This window comes from Protopterus annectens, chromosome 7.part0 (assembly GCF_019279795.1).
Source record: "Protopterus annectens isolate FY-2018-M chromosome 7.part0, PAN1.0, whole genome shotgun sequence".
Classification (NCBI taxonomy): domain Eukaryota; kingdom Metazoa; phylum Chordata; order Ceratodontiformes; family Protopteridae; genus Protopterus; species Protopterus annectens.
Window position 1 is genome coordinate 1006197205 of NC_056739.1, and position 22826 is coordinate 1006220030.

The following is a 22826-nucleotide window of genomic DNA, read 5'->3' on the forward strand; positions in this document are numbered from 1 at the left end:
GGCAAATTAGTAAACCATGGAAATCAACCATGAAGCAGTTGTATGAAATGGCTCATTTATTAAAATTCAAAAAGTTAAAAATAATAAAATTCAGACAAAATTAGTGAAAAGACTTGAAAATTAGTGAAAAGACTTGGCGCTTTTGTATTGGAATTCCATGCAATATATAGTTATGTGATAGGGGTGTTTGATAGCTGTTATTCGTCATTCATTTTTTTGTTCACCCTCTGGCTGACACTATTGTAGGTTTATATTATATATGTGGGTCTTTTTTACATACAGACATTGTTTTTCTTTTTATGACAGGTTATAAACTATGCATTATATGTTGTTATATTTAATTTTTTTTTATATTTTTAAACATGGTGACTGATTTAAAACAAAGAATGATTAAGGGTTAATAGGTAGGAAGTGACGTGCATTTTAATTTCCTATAAGTATGGTCTGTACTTGTGTGTGTTAAGACTCTGATGAATTCATAAAAAGTCATAAAAAGAAAAAAAAAACCCCTGCACCCACCACACCCCCCAACTGTAATATTCTCACTCCGAGATTGCACTACAGTGAAGAAAAGAGTATATTCCCTTATCTTCACTGTACCACGATCTCAACACTAGTTTGCTTAGTTGTACATCAACACTAAACATTGATGTACAACTAAGACTGCAAACTGCATGTTTTTATAACTTCTTTTTTGTTTTTGTTTTTTTTTCTTATTTTTATCCTCACACGAAAGTGCATTTTTGGCAAAATGCACTTTTGCGAAAGTGCACTCGCGAATTTACATTTCGTTGAAACGTAAATTTGTTGTTGTGACTGGATGCCCTTTAAACATATCATATTTCAGACATACACATATGCTGAGTGGACAGTTATTTGGAATGGACATCTCTGTGAACATATTTAGATATTACAGTTCAGCATTTGTTTCTTTGTAATCTTGAAAATTCATATATGTTTTTATTCATGAATATGCACTATAATGGAAACTCCAGAGGAACCATGTTACTTTTAACCAATTTATGAGTGTAATGGAAATATGAAGTTGTTTACTAGGTTCCAGGATTTTTGCATCTTAACTGGAGGAAAGTTTTCATTAGGTAGTGTAGAGTTTTACAAGAATAGATCATCTACTGATTACTGAATATTACTAACCATATTGTGAGAACAAACTGTACAGGGGAGGGGAAAGCAAGTAAAGTTCTGATGGATATATTAAAGGCCAATAAAGCATTTCTGTTCAAATCTGTAAGAAAAGTTATAGATGATTTGTAGTTCCTGATCTATATGACATTCCTTGGACCCTCCAGTTGTTTTCCAAGGTCAATAAAGGCCACCTCCAATGTATATGTTATATTTTTATTATACAAAGACCCACACTAACAACATAAAATACCCTGCTTCAACAGACTTAGTGCTTTCATTTCCTAACCCGGAAAAAGGAATGTTTATAGAATTTATTTTGTATTCTGTAAAATGTGATTAAGTATGTGCAATGTGTTTATATATATATGGTTTGTGCATTATTTAATTAATATAGTTTGTTTATGCAAGAATTTTTTTTTTAAAGTTATATAAAACCTACTAAGTATAGTAGTTTTTAAGTAGAGTGATGTTTTTTAAAAAATGAGTTTCAATTAACTTATAGCCAATAGGGATAGGTGTTGGGGTCTATTTAAATGGTAAGGAGGGATGAGAAAGTTGACTCTGATGATGTTTCCGGGTTAGGAAATGAAGGCGCTGCATCTGTTGAAGCAGTGTATTTTATGGTGTAAGTGTGCATCTTTGTATAATAAAACTATAAGATATACATTGGAGGTGGCCTTCACTGACCTTGGAAAACAACTGGAGTGCTTTGGATTTATTGGTTGGTGTACAACCTCAGGTGTTCCACTTTGATTACTGATTCCTTGGAATCTGTTCAGGTGAAATTAGTCAGGGAATCTAATAAGAGTATCCTGTGTCCCTAACTTTTTTATTACTATTGGAGAAAAAAAACTATGAGAAGCTGGGTCATAGAATGAGGGATAATCTAAGGAAGTGCAGTAGGAAGGGCAGCAACTTAGTCTCCATTGTTGAAAATTTTGATCTGATTTGGTTTCAGAATATGGAGGGCATCTTGATGTGATCTTGAAGACTTTTCTGAAAATATGAGGAAGAAATGACATTAAACTTTTAACCAAGAATTAAATGATGATCAGAACTTGACAGAAAACTTATCAAAAACTAGATATGCCATGCTAGAAGAGAGGAATACCTAGAGTTAAAGATTTGTGCATCACAGTAATAGGATACTGATGAAAAACTGGAAATAAACTCACAGAATTAAGAAAAAAGATGATATGCATGTTAGATGGTCTGGTCAAGTGTACAGTGATGGGAGTAGAGCAAAAATGGTTGAGGAGCTGGTCTTAGCTTTGGTTTCCTGTTTATTAAAACATATCCAAAGATAAGGTAGCAATCTACATTGAACATGTGATCGACATGTTTGATAAAGGCAGAGAAAAAGGTTAGTAAAGGTAGACTGAGAGTAGGAAGGAAGATGTAAATGAGAATGCGGGACATTAGATGAAATGCAACAGCCGATAAAATTGTACAAAAGTTGAGGAAAATGGAATATGTTCTATTAAAATGGGTAGCAGGGAAGTGCATAAAGGGTTAGAAAGGCAGACAATTTTCTTGAAGGGAAGAGAAAGAGGTAAGGAAGCGAGGTTGTAAAAAGAGAGGGAAAGGGGAAGTTTTGGAATGTCGCTGAGAATTAATATGGAAAGTACATTGGCTGTGGGTGTGGGGGGTGAGTAGGGCCATAGAAAAAAGACAAAATGATTGGTATAAGAAGGGATTGGTCATTTAGAAGATTTAAAATGCATACTGTTGATGGCTTATTTATGGATTTCCTGGATTTGAAGAAAATTTCAGATAAATGATGGGAGCTAATAATTTTACAGGGTAGTGCTCAATAAGATGAAAATGAAGAACCTTGTATCAACAAATTGCGGTAGTTTCCGGTAAAGAAAGATAGAATCAATTAATGTCCAGAGAAATGGGGATGGGAATGGCCATCTCACAAGAAAGATTTGGGAAAGAGTATGAGATATTGAACAAGGATGAAGAATGGAAATAAAGCATATACTGAAAATGCAGTTTATGACTAGCAGCTTAGATGGTACAGAACACCTTGAAATAATAAGGATGGGGCTAGTGTGGCACAACTACGTGCTCAAATAATGTGAGGGAGAACATACACAACTTACATATGTGCTGATTTGTGATAATTTAAGGCGGGTCTGGGTAAAAAATGATGGCCCTGTGAACACATGTATACGAGAAGACAGTAGATGCTAGTTGACTGTTATGCATTTTTTAGAAAAATAAAAAGAAGATAAATGAAGAAGATCACAGAAGGTAGAACATCAGCTTACAGTAGGAAGAGTGAAAAGGATGTTGGCAACAGGATGGAAAAATTTAGAATCAGATTACACAACACAAATTGTTTAAAGGAAAGTAGTTGAAGGGCTGGGGAAGGAGTCTTCAGAGTAGAAATTAATCTTAATTTGAATGGAGGTGACAAGGTGAATTGATGAAGCTGGTTGGTAGTGTCAAAAGAGTAGCCCATCCCCATCAACAGCTCACAAATTAAGGCAGTGTAAGTAATTTAAATTTGGAATGAGAGGACGGAGTAGCACAACTGTGGATGAAGTAAAACATTTAGATTCACTATTCCTTTTCCATATGCTTAAGAAGCCATACAGCAAACATTTATTGACATAGGTCTAAACTACTATTAACCCTCTCTCATGTGTTAAGTACCACCTATTAGTCTGGACCAAAGTTATTTCAGTTTCCTTTGTTGACAATTTCTCGTGCACATAACACATTTTGCAACTTGAATTCTGTTTAACTCTCATATACTACAGAATGTTTTTGGTGCACATATACAATTCATTATAAAATGAAAAAAAAATAGAAAGAAAACTATTATGCATTGCATCCAGAATGTTAGCAGAAAATACGTCATAGGCATTACTGGGACTATGCATTTTTATCTGAAAAATGTCTGAAATATTAAATATTGTTTGTAGTTATGATGGCACACTGGTACAACAGTTTCTGTGCTGCTTCACACTTACTGGTAATTCAGTTTAGTTTCTTTCTGAGGTGGAATTTTTAGGGAGTTTGCATGTTTTCACTTTGTGATTAAATGGACTTTTGCCGAGTGATCCAGTCTAACCATTCCTACTTCTCAAAATCTTGCTGCACTGAACTTTGCCCACAGGTGTATCTATGGAAGTGAAGGAATGGGTACGCATCTTCAGATGGACTGTTGTCAAATCCAGTCTCCCCCTAGCTTATGCCTATTGACTGCCAGAACAGGATCTGTATCCCTGCTTGCTCTTAATGTGATAAGATGAGTTTCATAAAATGAATGAAAACTATAATCCTGTCAGTTTGCTTCCTTCCAATAATAAATGAACCATGTTAAACAATCTCGTAATTTGAGCATTATCACCGATATTGTTGCCATCATTTATATCCGCATTGCTGTACAGCATGATCGTTTGTTAATATTTCCATTATAAATTGCCTTATTCAATTCATAAGATATTTGTGACTTTCTACATGCTCTATATGGTCCTGCTTGACAAAGAAGTATCTACATCTGCTTCTGCTCATCTTTTCGGGAAAAAAAAAATCTAATAAATAAATCAGATCATTCTTTTTAAATTTCTATTTCAATAAGGAAATAAAAGTGCTCTGTGGAAGTTATTTCATCAAGTATAACATGCAAAACAAAACGAACCAGGAACCAGCAAGCTGAATGAATAAGTCCTTCGATATTGCACCAAACACACACTTTATTCACATAAATTAAATGCACAGTAATCCGTAAGTGCTTTCGTTTAAACTCTGTTAAACTTCCTTAGACAATTCACAAAACATTACATCACATTCTTTTATGTGCATGCTAATTACTTCATTAGACCCCTTATTAATTAATTATGCCCACTATCCTGCTTTTTACAACTATTACAAGTATTAAACTAAATTGTCTGATGAAGTTTAACAGAGTTTAAACGAAAGCCGCTTACAGATTACTGTACATTTATTTTATGTGAATAAAGTGTGTATTTGTTGCAATATCGAAGGACTTATTCATTCAGCTTGCTGGTTCCTAGTTCGGTTTGTTTTGCATTTCACAGTTGGCTTTTCGTATTTCATCAAGTATGATTATATAAATCACTGAAGAAATTAAAACACATTTATTGTATATGAATTCACGTAATAATGGAGTGAATAACCTAGCCACAACTGGTATCTGATCGAGTAGTAGTAATGCTATTAGATATATTTATACCAGAAATTATTTACTTAAATACTTCATGTATCTGCTTCTTCCTTGTTCACATTGCCTAGTCTATAACATAGACCACCTCTCTGGATAATTGACAACTCCACTAAAAAGAAACTGAGTACTACTTAACTTTGCTATGGGCAAAGCAACTGATAATTCAACTAAGCAATTTTGATTAACAGAGATGTTAGGGGCAGATAATATGTTTTCAGAAGGTGCAAGTCTACCGGTAACAAAGCCAGTTTTCTTAATGTCTGGATATGCTGCTTGTGCAAGTTGTGCCACTTTCGTTCAATACTTATTTTATAACTCCATCTGTCTTTGATAACCATGAAATGATTCTCAGAAGGGGATGTAACTGGAAATTATCCTTGGATTCGATTCTTGATAAATGTATTTCTCATTCACTACAGTCAAATAGTGATACTCAATTTATCAGTGTATATGATCTATTTGAACCTTAACAGGCTTTATTTCCAATAGGGTGGTTTTACTTTTTTCATTCTTTCTTAGATCTTGTTCAAGAATTGACTTTTTAATCTCAGAATTGTTAAACCTGAATCAGCTTAAAGTCTAGAGATTTATATGATAGTTCATTGATATAGACCAACATCAGATCTTAACTCAAGCCTGAGATTTAATCCACATCTATTAAAAGAACAAGAGATGGCTGATGAACTTCTTTTCTCAATTCAATTATACTTTTTAGAGCAACATGACAGTAATATATAATTTGCTGAGAGATCAGTGCATTAAATCTCTGGTAAAAGGCATCTCATTAATAAATCTATATACTTTGAAAAAAAAAGCTTAAATTTTGGGAAAAACAAATCTCCTTATTACACAACGAACTTAGGAAATATTCTAATCAGAATAAGTTTGATGTTCCCACATCAGAGAAAAGCTGCTGAATGCATCAAACCACTCTCTTTTTGAAACAAAATCAGAGCTAAACATGCATAAATGTAGCTTGTGAACAAACTGGTTGGCCCTGAGCCATTTGAGGTAGATAGATTATTTAGATAGGTAGGTAATAAAGGTGAGTTTTATGTGGGGGGAGAGAGGCTGCGGTGTTGGTAAGGAATGAGTTGGGACCTTGGATGGATAGTGAGTTGGAGAAGGGTTAACTTGGAGGGAAGAGGGCTGTGGAGGAAGTGGAGTAATTGTAAGGAGCGGTTAAGGTATTTGATGTGAGTTAAGAAGAGCTGGGAAGTTAGATTTTTCTATAACCTTGCAGCCTACCCCCCTCACTTTTTGATTCAGTGAAGGATTTTGGATTATTTCAGATGTGGATTGGTTGGCTGGCAGAGAACAGGTGTGGGCTTGTCCCTCTTCTGTTCCCCCTCTGGTGTTGGGTTAAATTTGGAAAGGAGACTGGGTGGGTATGGAAGTGAGCGGTCATACACTGCTTTGGATAAATAAGAGTAAGTGAGCTGGTGAGGCAACAATGCTTACTTTGGGGCAGGGTGAGCGGGTTATGCTGCCCTGTTAAACTGATATCTGGGTGTTGTGTTAATGCTGTGATTAATAACGTTTTGGTTAATAATGTTGTTCAATAAAGCTGTGATTAAAAAGATTGTTCAATAAAGGTCATGATATGCTATTTTATAGTGGTAGGTTTTTACTGAAAGGGATCTGGCAATAGGAAGATAGTGCTTTCAAACTGTACAGAGAGCTTGTTGTCATTCAACTATGCGTTTAATATTTCCAGTATAGTGAACAATAGCCAACTTCTGGTTCAGCTCTAAGATATTTTGTCAGCTGTGTACAATGCAAACATTAAGATTTGTAACTCTAATAAACTCCACAAAAACACAGACAGCATTATTTGTTTATATTTGATGGGTATAAACCTACTCATATTTCTGATAAGTATAATCTTAAGAAAGCTATTACTTTGAAAGAAGACAGAGAAACTTTATCAAATATAAAACAAGGAAAACCTCTTGGATCTGACATCATTGATCTTCTCTTTACAAAAGATTCAAATTTCAACTTGGAATTGTTCTCCCCAAGTCATATAACCACACTAAGTTGCATAATCTTACAAGACAGCATTCAAAGACTATTAAACTAATCAATGAGTGTAGCAGTGCTTCCAAATATAAACTTAATATTAGAAAAAATCTAAACTATTCCAAGTTTCTTTCTCCAGTAATTGATGATAAGTGTTTTGATCATTCAGTTTATTTTATACCAGAAAGTGTTTGCATGCATCATGTTGTACAGAATGAAAATTTATTACCCATCTATATTTTTAAAGTGTCAAAAATTCCCTGTAGCTTCATATCCATAATTATATTTGGTTTTATTTTTTTTTTGTGTGTGTGTTTGCTTGTTTATTATTATTTTTTCAATTGAGAGCAACTAAAATTTTTACTCTTAGACAAATTATTCTGAAAAGTGCTTGTCTTTTAAGTATATGTGTGCGTGTATATAGCACAATTGTTATTTCAATAAATTATAGTAAATTGTATACCTCTCTTGGTATCCTCATTTAAAATATGACAATATAATTTAGGACTGGGCAGAAATATGGAAAAATGCCTACCAGTTCTTATTATACTAAACATATATTCACCAAAACTTCATGATGTATTTACTATACATCAGCAAGTAAAATTGCATCCAAAATACTCAATCTTGGGATATAAACCTCTCCTGGAAAATAAATAGAATGGTTTTGAGGGCTAGGTATATCTCTCAGGGGATACCACTGCTCTGGAACAGATCCCCCATCAACTTATACAAAGTGCATCCTTGTCCTTATTCAAGCACAACTAAAATCTATAGATGGGAAGCATCAAATGTAACCTAGGACTGCTCTCTGTACTACTAATTGACAGAGGTATCTCCTAAATGGTTAATCCCATGCATGGGACCCCTGAAATTATCTATGGTATGATCCAAGTTATTCTCACTAGGGATAATGTAGAATTATTGGTAAAGCCTATCTGTAACCAAATGGGATAAGTTATTTTGAGCACAACAAGGGGAATTGTCTAAGCTTAAAATGGCCCATAAAAGCAGCTAGTCTAGTACTTGCATATAAACCTACTGCATATTTTATGGTCTTAATATGAAATCTGCGTAAAATTTTACACTTAATCTTTTATTTTTTTTTTATATTACTAGCAAGCCTGACTGCAAAGTGTTTAAACATTTACTAGGTTTTCCTATTTGGTGCTATTATTTGTATTGAAGCATTCCTTTAATTTATTTTCAGCTTGTTATTTTCGCAAAAAAAAAAAAAGGCTGAAATTGGAAAAATATTTTACTTATGCTGAGCATTTATTAAAACAAAACTTTTTTTTTTTCTTAGAAATACTGTAAAAAGTTAAAGAGATACTGAAAAATGTCCTAATTTCTGACTTAATCTTAGCAGTGTTTGTATACTGTAACAGAAGTTCAAACATTTATCCTCTCTCTCTTTCATACAGTATATTGCTGCAAAGCAATGCGGACCTCACATCCCACTTGATATGGTGTATTTTAATTATTCAACATTGCTTCACTTCTCTGATTTTCTATGTTCCTTGAATGTTAGCCTGGGTGTACTAGGTACATTGGGTCAAGTCTGCTTGTGTCATGTCTTTTATAATTTTATGACACACTTTTTGTACTTTATATTCATTTTCTACAATTTTTATGCATTATTTGTTTACATCTATATTACATAATAGAACTTTTAAAAGTTCAAACGTCATATGGTCGACACCATATGAATGAACTTTTAAAAGTTTGAAAATGTAATAAAAAAAATAAATCAAAGAAAAAAACTACCTGAACGGTTTAAGCAGGGGGGGGGGGCAAGCCACCCTCCACCCCCCCCCACATCCCCCACTCTTTAAATATACCAACTCTGAGATTGCACAACAGTGCAGAAAGGTAAATCTTCCCATTCCACACTGTACAGAGATCTCTGTTGAAATGTTCAAACTTTTAAAAGTTTGATCATATGATGTTGACCATATGACGTTTGAACTTTTAAAAGTTTGACAACGTGGTAGAGACCCATTTGTTATAGGGCTATTTGCAAAATTATTATCTCATTTCTTATATTTTGCCAACAGTTTATATTTTTACTGTGCGTGCCATGATTTAAATATGTCCTGTATAGTATAGTTTCAATTTACTGCAGTATCCTTTTGGAGCTAACAATAAAAATTAAGATTTTCAAAAAAAAAATAATGATTCTGCATGAAAAAGAAAGCCAAGGGAACTTACTGTGGCATGATATTTATAAGGTTCTTAGTGCCCATTACTGGAGGTTACAATCACAAAAAAATTATTCTGGAAAATAAAGTTATATACACACATTGTTTTCCATTTGCTAGTTAAAAAAGACTGCAGTTAATCAAGAATGACTTCTGGCACTGTCTAGTAAGAAAATGGCTTGAATGCCGATTATGGGATTATCACAGGTGGTGAATTATAGGCTTTAGATTTTATACTGAAGAGTCAGGGACAAATGTATAATATCAAGGGTTGGACTACAGAGAAAGTTGTTAGGATAAAATAATTTGTGCTGAAATACACATGCACAGTTTTTAATATGTCTTTAACAGTGGTTGTGTGCATTATATAGTGACAGAAATCCTCACAGTTTTGGATTATTTTGATGCTTTTTATAAGGGGCATAAAAATATGTATGTAGCATTAGGAACATTCCTAATGGATGACACAGACGAGAAATATGCAGTCAAGAATATTGTAACAGGTAGGAGTCTAAGCAAACAGGAAATGCACAAATAGTGAAAGCGGCAATTTACTAGACCCATATCAGACTGGGAAAATAATAACGATCAGAAACACTGGTATTACTGGATGTGGATTTGTGAGATGTATAACTATGAGCAAAATGGTAGGAAAGTTATCTAAGATTCAGAAGAATCTTTAGGGAAAAAATCAGTAACAGTCAGAAAGATACTGCGAGGATAATGACTGTAAAATATTAAAGACGCTGAACTGTAGGAGCTTGGTATTGGGACGTATGGGGTGGGAGGAGTACTTATTATAATAAACTGTCAAAACTAATTAACTACTCCTCACTTGAATTTCATACTAACTCCGGAGTGCTGTAACTCATGCTGTTCTTGTGATGTGAAGTTTTATTTCATTTTTATTTTTTCATAATGAGATGAATTTGATATATTCTGCCATTTGATACATTCTCCGCATGAAGCCTGATAAATATTTTAAAGCTATCATTTGGACTGGAACTCCTATGTTGATGCCTGCCTTGCACCTGACAGCATCAGTAGTATTCATTTTAACAGCCTGCAGTTTCTTTCCCATGGGATTACAATTCAATCTTTTTGAGGCCTAGCAGAGCATCCCATGATATCTTCACTAAGCTCCTTTTAGATCCCTTGTGCTTGAGCTTCCTGTTTCTGCTGCTTGAGACCTGCATTGGTCTGAAATTCAAATCTGTTTGATTTTGTGCTTTCACCTGTGCTCTTCTGCTGAGCCTCATGGTGTATTTTATTACTATCAGTATGATGCTAAAACTGCATTTGTCTAAAAACCAGCTAAAAGAATGTGCTTAATATCAGTTTTCAAGAAGCATCTTTCGTAACGGAACAGTTTCATTGCAAGCATGTCTTAGCATTAAAGCTTCATATGCGTGGTTTTTGCTTTTATTATCACAGTAATAGTAACCAGATGAACAAGCTGATTTCATTTATCAGCAAGTATTCAATTATAATGACCAATACAAAAACAAAAGACTAACAAGGAGTCACTATGGAACAACTAATGAGATGTAATTATCGGAAACATGTATGCATTACTATTTTGATAATGAGGTAAATCCACTATACACAAGCCTCTTTTTAGGGGATACCATGCTGTTCTTTGTGGTTAAGTGACTTGCTCAGAGTGAGCATCACAATGTAAGTAAATGGAGGATGATGGTATCAAACCCTGGACTACAGTATAAAACTGATTGACACTGTAGGCTCATTAGCACTAACTTCCAGATTTAAGAATACAAAGCAAGTTAAGTAGTAGCTGTCAAAATCGTACTAAGGATTAAAACGACATGCTATTGATGGGTTTTTTTCTAGCAGATCTTAGTTTGAGTCCTGAATTCTGTAGTAGCTTGCTGCATAAATTAAAAAAAAAACAACAAAAAAAACAAAATTAATTAGCTAAACTAAAGTGCTTGGGTTCCTCATTAAGCATGGCACTTATTCATCAGTGGAAATGCTTGTAAAAAATAATATTGACAGAATTGTGATGCATCTTTGTGGAACTTTGTGAACTTCCACCTAACTCTATCTTCAGTAAGTCACGTCTAAAGCATAGGATAATAGCATCACTTTACACACTTTTAATGTATTATGTGCAGGATAACTAACAAGAGAAAATTCCTTTGATATACTGGTTATCTCATATCAACAGATGCTGCCTATAACTCCAGAGACACTTCTAACAAAACTCCTATACCCTGTGGGGGAGAGAACCTGGAAACCCAACACCAAGGAAGTGAAGGAAACTAAAAGAATGAAGAAAGCCCCGGTAGGCATACAGCAATGGCAGTCGGAGACAAATGCTCACCAGCAGTAACCATGACATCCAGAAGCTAATATGTCCATATCTGATTGTAAACTTTGTTTGTCTTCTTTATACAAAATTACTAAAAGGACTGAAGCTGAAATGGACTACTCCCTGCTGAAACAAAAACTTATAAGTTTATGGCCTGCAACTACAGAAAATAAAGTATGAACGTGCATAATTACAGCAAATCTTTAAACACACTGTATTACCATTAAAATAATTTCGTAGGGAGGAGCTTTGTCCTTGAATTCCTGTGTGTGTGTCTGTGTGTGTGTGTGTGTGTGTGTGTGTGTGTGTGTGTGTGTGTGTGTGTGTGTGTGTGTGTCTTAGAGAGGGAAAGAGATGCAATCCCATAGCTGTAATACTTGTATATATGCAAACTCTGAACAGAATATACCATGGAGTACACATATATATATATTTGCTTGTTGCACATTCATTCTCACAGTTCACACAATCACACCTGAGGTCCATATAATATCATAATATCAGCAGGAATTTGGGGTTGACAGTCTATGGCTTCTGTAATCATTACTTTGCACAACACTGACCTCAAAAAAACAGGTACTCACAGACCAGTCATTCACAGTAACATCAGCCCAAATAATACATTCAGCTCCTAACCCCTCACCCCATCCAGCTGCATCAGGAGCAAACCTGCAGTACTGCATTTGTGTTTGCTAATTATCTACCCCTCAGTGGTAGCTCACTACAGAATAAACCAAGAACTGCCCTCAGCAAGTGTCCCTGATCTCATTTTGATAGCTGTTTAAGGTGACTTGTGTGTGTGTGTGTGTGTGTGTGTGTGTGTGATCTCATCTTGAAATCAACCTCCCCCACACACACCTGTATACCTGCATTTACAATTAAGTGTTAAGTTTTTCCATGTGAAAGGTGAGCGATGAGTTATAGAAGTTAGTTCTGGCACACAGACCGGTGGTTGGTTTCAGACAGATGGTTTCAGCATACAACATACTGAAACATGATCATGACATGTCAGTGCAATTTACCTGTCTCTATAAATCTTTGATCTGATAAACCCAAACATGGACTTCATTTTCTTGTTATAAGCAATTTTGGATGAAAGCTTGTGAAATGAATAAACCAGTAAGGTTTTATGATTCATGCCTATCCCAATGCTGGAGCTATAAAATCTATTATTTTAATTCAAGAAAAGTGAAAATGAGAGTGTAGATTTTTAAATGTAGTAAACCAAACAGATGTGTGTGTGTGTGTGTGTGTGTGTGTGTGTGTGTGTGTGTGTTTGTGTGTGTGTGTGTGTGTGTTTGTGTGTGTGTGTATACCTATATATATATATATATATATATATATATATATATATATATATATATATATATATATATAAATATATATATATATATATATAGAGAGAGAGAGAGAGAGAGCTATCTTGCTTTGATATTAACTTACCTGATAAGGCACTGTATTCAGTTTATAATTTAATCATAAAGACTGCTAGTGACACCAGGTTTAAAAAATGGTATAAAGGAACCAATTATCAGTTCTAAATTGTTCCTGTTGCTATAGAAACTAGCCATGGGATGCCTTGCATCACAAAATTAAATACACAAAAAGTGTCTCACCAAATCAACAAAGTGATTGCCCCACTTCTCAAAAAAAAATTGCAATTCACTTTCAAAATTGTCATGCATATATGCATATTCATGCAAACAACTCTCCATCTGTTCCAGTTAGGGTATCAGAAGTCATTCTGTAACCAGAAAATTCTCAGCACTAGTCTGCTATTACTTTATAATAAAGCCAGACTTAAATTCTTGTCATGCATACAAACTTTTAACACTTTATAATCATGATACCACACAGTGCACAGCTACATGTTCATATCCAACACAGAAAGCAAATATCTATATATTTAGCAATATGAATGAAAGGAAAGAAGGATCATTCTACCATTGGGATTGTGACATAACCATATTACAGTTTCTCAAGTGGTTGATAAAACCTTTTACTGTAGAATACACGCCTAATCATACAGCTAGTTATATGCAATACTTTTCACGTTTCCATGATCCATCTTCACCAAAACTAAAATTATTTTGTAAGCACTGTGACTGAAGTCTGTGATTAATTGTGTAATTACTATCTGTATTCATTAGATACTGCAGACAGTAGCTAGCTTTGACTCATCTGTCATGTCTACTTGTCTCACTGCATTATTCTGTAATGTGTCACATATGCTGTATGTCTAGGCAAAACGACTAGAATATACTGAAGGAGCATTAAAACCCAAGTCATTTAAAAATGCTGGAAAACAGCAACACTTCCATAAGCCAAAGGAGAGTAGGCTGAAGACGTCAGGTCAGGAAACACTTTTCTTTCAAATATCAGAAGACACTGACTGGCCCAAAAAGGACTGAAATGTATTCAGGAAAAGAAAATATTTTATAAAGAGGGATGTAGTGACATGAAAGCTGATGAACAGGGTGCTGTCTTATTTATTTATATCTAGTACTATAATGTATTCAGTTGATGAAGGATAGTCATTTTCAGAACTGGCACAATCTGATTAATAGCAAGAAATCAAAATATATGGGAAAAGTATGAGAACAAATTACCTTTCTATTAAAGTGATAGTCTGACTCATTGCCAGTTTCAAATGACAGCTTGTAAAATTCATTAGATGAATGTTAATCAACATGACAGAGTGCAGTCAGTAAACTAACAATTTATGTCAAGCAACAAATCGTGCTTTACATTTGAATGATTACTTACAACATTCTACTCGTCTGTGGAACGTGACAAAACTGGGAAGCTAGAAGAAAAAAAAAACTGAAAGCCATTGGCTGGAGTGGTGAAGAAAGTGAAGATTTGCTGAGTTAAAAGTTAATTAATTTTGTGTATAATCTTTATATCCATGACCATAATTAAAAAAAGCAAAAGAAACAGAAGTGAAGATATATTAAAACAAAAAAACAAAAAAAAAAAAAACAGAAGGTAACTTTTAAAAGTGATGAATTGGTGTAGAAGCTCCAACGCGTGGTCAGGAAGGCTACCACAAATTTTTATCTCAAGGCAAGTCAGGATGAGTAAATTAATAAACTAATTTAGACAATAGAATTTTAGTAGACAAAAAGAAAAAAAAAACATTGATTTTTTTTTCTGATGTTTAAAACTGAAGTAAGGAAACAGCTAGAACTGATGAAGAAAATAATTAATTTTAGTTTGTTTTCAGCCCTTCTGTTTATATGTTACTTTGTTTAATCATAAACAGAGTACACATTTATTATATTAATCCACTTCCAGTGGAGTTAATAATTACTCAAGAGTTGTTTTCTTCCCTGCAATATTACACTGATGTAGTTTAGATTCCGGATACAAATTGTCATCTTTCAATTTTTGCCTTGCACTTTCCTCGTGAAAATTCCACCGTTTTTTCTTTATCAGTTCTGAGGAAGATTTCAGTCCACATGATACAGTCAAGACATAATTTCCAATAGTTTTTCCTATTGTTCATCAACCAAATTTTGCATCTTTAGACTATCATGCAGAGATAAGTATTGCGCCATAAAGTACATATCAATATAAGTAAATCTTTTTTTTAGAGTCATTTTTTTGTGAAACCTTTATAAGAGGATTGGTTTAATAGTAATATTTTACATGACAGTTCAGAACATTTTGAACCAGTAAACTCTATGATACTGCAACTGTGAAGTATTTTTATTTTTTTTTTTTTAAGTACAGCTTTTAGCTCCTAATAAGAAATTAAGTTTGCTTCAATATTCAGCTACACGTATACGACATGCCAATCTTATATTTTTGTTGTAATAGACAGATAGTACTGAGAAGTATACATAATTTCAAGTAATGTATCTGCAAAACTGCTATATTATCATGAATGACTTGGAAAATCTTGCACAGACTAAACCACAAACTGATGTTTGAGAAAACAGTGACAATACCTGCAATCTTGATGTATTGTTTTTATGTCCAACTGTTTGTTTTATTCTTGGTCTTTCAGAATGAATGAATGTTTATATAATAAAATCATATTATGCTCCCAATCTGCTCTTTCCAAAGAGGAAAGCAAGGGAACCAGAATCTTTGTAGTTCTTGATGATATTATCTACAAAAAGGGTGACCAAACTGAAAGTCTTTCTATTAAATCAGGAAAGAAATTTTAACAGAAACACAAATCAGCTACAAGTAATGCCTTCAGATTATTTAATAAACTAAGATTTATAACTCTGTTGTTAAAACAGAATCTCTTGAAGGATACTGCACTGTAAATGGTTTTACTGGGTTTATTTTTCCATTAGCTTGCATCAATTCTCAAAACCACATAGGTCTTAATGGCATTTTAGTACATCATCAGTATATTTGCAGAGGTATCTTAAAGTTATATTCATTAACTGATTTATGCTACAAGCATTATTAATTCCTAACATCAGAATATAGTAATAATAATAATAATAATAATAATAATTATTATTATTATTATTATTATTATTACTACTACTATGGGCCATATGTGGACCTTGTGGAACATCATAGATCTTTCACCATGTGGAAGAACAAGTTTTTATTGTGATTCTAAATTTTCTATCACATAAACAATGACTGATGCACTGTGGTACATGCGTGTTAGTACCTAGGATTTTTAATGTAAGAATTATTTATTTAACATTTATTACTGGGAAAGTCCAACTTGGAACAAAGCCACTTTTCAGCAGAGGCCCGGAGAGAAATGCTCCAGATGTATGTCTTTGAAATGTGGGAGGAAATGTGAGCTCTGCACAGAAGGCACTCTAGCCGAGAATCAAACCAGAGAACTTTTTGCTGTGAGGCGATAATGCTACCGCTGCACACCACTGCACCATCCATAATATCAATATCATAAAGACAACTATGCAATGCAAATCACAAAAAGGACCATGTTATTGTAATCACAGAATCTTATAATGCCTGAGAAACAAGATTGGTTAAGGTCAAATCCAAGTAATTTGCGGCTAAAATTTTCAAACATGTCAGGGGGTGTAGGTTCAGGGGGAGGGCAGGGGGGGGAGTAGTCAGAATTGAAAGATGCAATAGTGTTTTTTTGGAATTATTTGAAATTACTGGTCTGCAATTAATAGTGCAGATTCTATTTCCACCCTTTTACTGGGGAACACATCAGCTACTTATAGGTTTATATCTTCATAGGTGTATACTAGGCTAACAACCACTAGGGCTGTTAAAAGGCTAGCTGTGCAACCAAAATTTGACCGACAAATTTGATTTATATAGCCGAGGGTTTACTGACTGCCTCTATCCATCAGAGTCATTGGAGCCAGACCAGGGGTAAATTTCCAATTACCTATCCATTGATCACAGTTGCACTTAAATAGGGATAGGGATAGGGAGGAACTCCACTTTGCATGGATGGGGAGCCTGTTCCAGAGAATGGAATTCTCTGAGAAACATATCTGTCTCTCCAATATGCCCTGTTTATGTCACAAGCAAAATTTAGGTCTTTTAATCTAGCAGTTATGATGCTGTTTGTTTTGAAGATCTCCAAAGGGTTCATCAAAACAGTGTCTTGCGATGCCTTGTATGTCGGGCATACAGAAGTCTGCTTGATACCAAGTAAAGAGACATGGCTTTGAAATGATCAGTATAGTAAATTGTGCATCATTCCTGTATTCTTTTTGTAAGGAACTTTAGTGAATGTTCCAGTTGATGCATGTCTGGTCAGCTACATACCGAGGGGGCATTCTACTCTATGATGTGGTCTGATGAAGTCCGAGTACAGTTATATGATGATTTCTCTGGACCATGCCCTTGTTATAAGTTGAGCAATATGCAAAGATTTTCTTCCTAGCTTGAACACATGTTGTTCAAAGTCTCTACATGAATACAGAGATCTCTGACTAGTGAATCAACATTTAAGGGTTTTTTGTTGTTGATGTAGTTACCCGGGGTGATAGATGTCCCAAAACGTACTATAATGCATTTCTTGGTATTGAGTTTTACGCCATGGCTTTGGCACTAAGCATTTGTATTAGACCTTCTTGAAGGGTATTCTCATCTTGGAAGGATTCAGTATCTGTTACCAGTTTGCAATCATCCGTGAACTTGGTTAGCCAAAGGCCTTTGACATTGGCTATGTCATCTGAGAAGAAAATGCTAATGAGGAATGGGCCCAGCAAGGAGCCCTGGGGGACTGGTTGCTGGCCTCTTTTTGGAGGTGGCCTCACTCTTTCTAACCTTCTGGATCCTATCAGTAAGCAAGCTAGCTATCTGGTGTGTTATAAAGGGGGTTATACCTAGTTCCCTACGTTTGTTTACAATTCCCAAGTGGGGTGTTGTATCAAATGTTGTAGCCACCTCTAGGTAGGCAATATGCAGTTTTCCCTCATCCATTGCCTTAGTTACCCTTTCAAAGAAGTCCAGCAGATTCAATAAGTATGACCTTCCTTTGACACAGCCAAACTGGGATGGATCCACTGGCTGGGGGTCTCCTATGTCCTTGTTGATAATTTCCATGAAAATTCTTTCCATGGCTTTCTAATATGAGTAGTCAGACTAATGCGTCTGTAGTTTCCAGGATCTGCTGAAGGTCCTCCTTTAGAAGTGGGATGAATGTCACAGTCCATCATTCATGTGGGACAAAGCCTATTTTATGACTATAGTTAAATGACTCCAGGGGGTCCTTATAAGTCATTCTTTAGACTATGCAGGAGGCATCCTGGGATGTTATCAGAGCTCATTAAGGGCATGCTCTTAGTTTTAGTGAGTGCAGCCAGTACATGCTCCCTTGTTATAGTTGGAGGGGGTATGCTTGAGGACATTTTTAAGGGGGTGGTTGGGGTAGGGAAGGGATAAAGCTGCAAATGAAATTGTACACTTTTAGGTTCATTATATAGCCAGGCTTGGTGAATGTGGCACCATTAACTACCAATTCAGCACACTGCTTTGTGCTGCCCTTGATGTTACTGATATGACTGTAGAAGGTGTTATGGTTATCTTTCATCTGGGAGGCTATCTTAACCTGATACTTTGGCTTTGCTTGGCCTAATTAGCCCTATTAGTTGCCTAGTTACCTTGGCAAGAGAGTTTACATCATTTTGGGAATTACCCTTCCTAATTTATGTCATAATTGTTTTTGTTTGGTTGTATATCCTGTTTAATTTGGGGATGACGCCAGAGCAGTATGTTTCGGGGTCTAGTCCTAGGCTTACTTCTGATAAGTAAAGCAGCTTCTATGGAGCCCTTGACATGGCTGCATAGAGTTTCTGAGGGCAATTCATCATAAGCTGCTGTGTTCTCTGGGTTTGTAGGGACATTGCGTTTTGACAAACCATCACTTAATAAAAAGTAAATTGGAATAGTTCCTGTTAGTGGTTTTAATGGGATTACAGAGTTACTTTTGATTTCAGAAACAGCTTCATGTTTGGACCTTAATAGGGAGGATGAGACATGGGGGGGTGCAGCAATCTCCCATATTTGTAAGGACGAGCACATTATGTTTGTATCAGTAGTGGGTATATTTACTCTTTGGTCAAGGTTGTTTATATTTACAAAGTTGAGGAATCTCTGTGCCTGTAGATTTGAAGCCGTCAGCTTCTTGGGACATGAAGGCTAACCTATAGCTGACTATGAAATGGTATGGGATTTAGTCTATGGTGATCTGCATATGAAGAAATTCCAACACGTCCTCCTGTTTGACCACCCTAGAGGAATGCCTGTTATTAATGTATATTAAGACACCTTCTCCTTTATCCCTTCTTTTGCAGTTACTAGTCTAAATGTGTGGAAAACATTAAAATGTTACACAGCTGTGGTAGTCTCTGCCACTTTAAGCCATATCTCAGTAACTGTACAGGTGTCTATATTCTCAAGTGTAAGGAGGGCTTGGAGACAGTGTAGTTTTTCATTTAGATTCCTGACATTGAACAGTAATACCCTGAGCTTCAGTTGAGATGATTTTAATATGTTGGTATGTCAGTTTGGCAATGCATAAAAAAAAGGCACAGTAGATGTAAATAACGTTGTAGCCAGTATTCAGGAGCATAGAGGGTAGCGGTGCAGACCTGGGCAAAGCAATGTAGTCTGTTAACCATGTCATCTCAATCTGACAAATGACACCTGAAAGACAGCCTGTTGTTGTAATCAATCATTGTTTGCTCATATTGTGGCATCACCCTCAGGGATGGTAATATTGTGCTTAATGCTAGCCTCATAATAGCCTGAGATGCACAATCTGAATGCTCTGTAATTTCTCTCTTCATATAGCCCAGGGAGGTACACCATCATGGACTATGATGGAATCATACTGGTACCTGAGGTGTAATACATGTGTATGTGCATGATTTAGCACATTGTAGCTCAGGATAAGCAACTAACAGTTATCTTCTCCTTATCTGGCCTGGTTAGAGGGGCATTGGCATATCTTATAGTGGACTCCGAGGAAATGTGTTTACTTGCCTTAGGGGCTTAGTGGTTGGAGCTCCACTGAGAGTGATAGCATGCATGGTGTTTTTTTCTGAGTAACTTTGGGCTTGCTGAGGCAAAGCTTTGACAATGGTTGGTCTAGGCAATCATTGTTTAGGAATATTGCTTTTACGTGCTTCAGCATACTTTAGTCTATGTGTATGTCATGTGCTATGTTCGGTGGGTGCTCTATGTGTAGTTTTGACAACCTGATGTCTCTTTGTATGCAAAAGATTAGCCCTCAGTGTTATTGTGTAAGTACACCTCTCATATACTGTGTCTGCTTCATTAAAGATTAAGTAGTTGTCGGTAATCATGAGACAATTGCTTCATTGTCTCAAGATGCCCATATCTGCCAAGCCAGCTGCAGAGAAGTTGGGAATTGTATATCCATACTGTCCAGTCCTTTGATTGGTGAGCTACAAGGGGGTGGTGTACTGGGGCTAAAAGGCTAGTAAGGGTCCTTTCTCAGTGCAGACTAAACAGGGGTGCTTTATTTGAAGCAGCTTATGCTAAGCAGTACTAAATTCTACTAACTATAATGTGTAGGTATTGCCATTTAACTTCCAACTAGCTGCTCTAAGCTTGTTGGCAAACAAGGTATTTATGTTATTTTTCCATTTTACAAGGAACAGTTTTATGGACCATTCTTCAGGGAAAATTTGCTTTCTAAGTGTTTACTACTATACTGGACACTGCTAACCTACACAAATGTGCAAAATTTATAGCAGTACAGAAAAAACAGAAAACTAACTGAGACCTCTGGCCAATGAAATTACTACACTACGAGTCTTTTTTTTGCATTTCCCAACAGACCAGGAAAACACGTCCAGCAAGAAGTTGCATAAACCCAGTCCACCTAATCTAAAAACACAGTAGATGAGACCCACAAGTGCAAAGCAGGAAACAGTAGAGGTTTCTCAAAATAAATTGTGTGATTTAGCGATCAAAGGTATTTAACTTTGCTTTGACACCACTGGATACAAGTAAGCACCACCTGAATGCAGGCTAGGACTCCAAGCTTTGGAAAATATGCAGCAAAGTAGGTTTACTCAAGAGCAATACTGGCTTTCTGGGTAGGCACTCAGTATCATGATTTTATGGAAAATAATGCATGGGAAGAGTACATACATAGCTTATATATCAGTTTATAGCAATGAAAAAGGGGAGGGAGGGACTTTGGAAATCAGATTACCAAAGGGGTGGAAGCCAGAGACACAGTCCTATAAATTAAAAACAGCAAAAGAGAGGAATGATTAAGTAGAGCAATCAGGCTAGCTATAGAGGCACCCAATTAAATAAAGGCAATATTAGAGCTCTTTCAGAAACTTTATCTTAACGTGTTAGTGGCAGATGGGGTAGACACAGAATGCAACTTTAAGCAGGTAACAGATAAGCGGAATGTAAAAACACTGAAACACAAACTGGAACAGAGACAATTCTCTCACTATTGACCTTCTACTACAGTTTAAGGCACAAGAACATGCAGACATTTACCAGTAACACTGTTTATGGAAGAACTGCAATGAAAAGTGACTAAGGCTCAAGATGTCTTAGTAGTACACAGTTCTGCCACAATTGCGAATTAAATTATAAGACTGTGGCTCAGCATGGTTTAAAATACAAATAGATAGCTTTTACAAGTAATTATGCTGAAAGAGAATAATACAGCAACACAGTATTCCAACAACTACTAGTTAAAATACAAGACTAAAGTCCCAGGACAAACTAAAAAATACAGACAAATGGAACAGAGCAGAAATATTCAAAGTAGTAGTAACACACAGTCCACTGAGTGCAACTCAAATATTTAAGCAGAATTTAAATACTTAAAATAATTTAATTTTCTTTCCTTTTTTGGTAAAGCTAGTTATTCACAGTTCCACACCTATCTATGTCTTCAAAGAAAGAGGACACTTAATAACTAGTCTGAGTTAAGTCATATATATATATAGTATGAAATTTCTTTTAAATTTCAAGTACAAACATTAGCAGCAGATATTTGTTCTGTCACTATAGTACCTTAGTTGTCTGTCAACAAAGTATGGGGCATCCTTCCCCCCTCATGTTGGGGTTCAGGAAGGAAACCAGGGAAATTAATATATTGACTAAAGGTAAACTGAAAAAACACTTTAGGTATAAAAGTGGGATTATATCTAAAAAAACCCTGTCACTGTGAAAATAAAAGAGTTACGATTCCCCACCTTAACAGTTTGCAACCAAATACTATTCTTACGGAGTTCAGAGCAATCATAAAAGCATTGTTCCATGTTAAGAAAATCAAGTCAGCCAGATGAGCTGGTTCGAATGGAGCAAGTGTTAGCCTGACACAAAATTAAGATCCCAAGGAGGCGTCATTAGTTTTCTTGGTGGTCTCTAGCAAAGCCTCTTTTAAAAACATTTTAACATGAGTATTAACTGAACAAGGCAGATGCTTGGGCAAACATGCTGAAATGGCTGA

The 22826-nt window shown here is 35.4% G+C and overlaps 1 protein-coding gene across 1 annotated transcript in view; it reads right to left on the minus strand.

Moving 5' to 3' along the window:
- The window catches only part of GRM7 (glutamate metabotropic receptor 7), a 3543572-nt gene that overhangs the window by 1016757 nt on the left and 2503989 nt on the right, over positions 1–22826 (minus strand). The gene's annotated exons all lie outside the window — the stretch shown is intronic.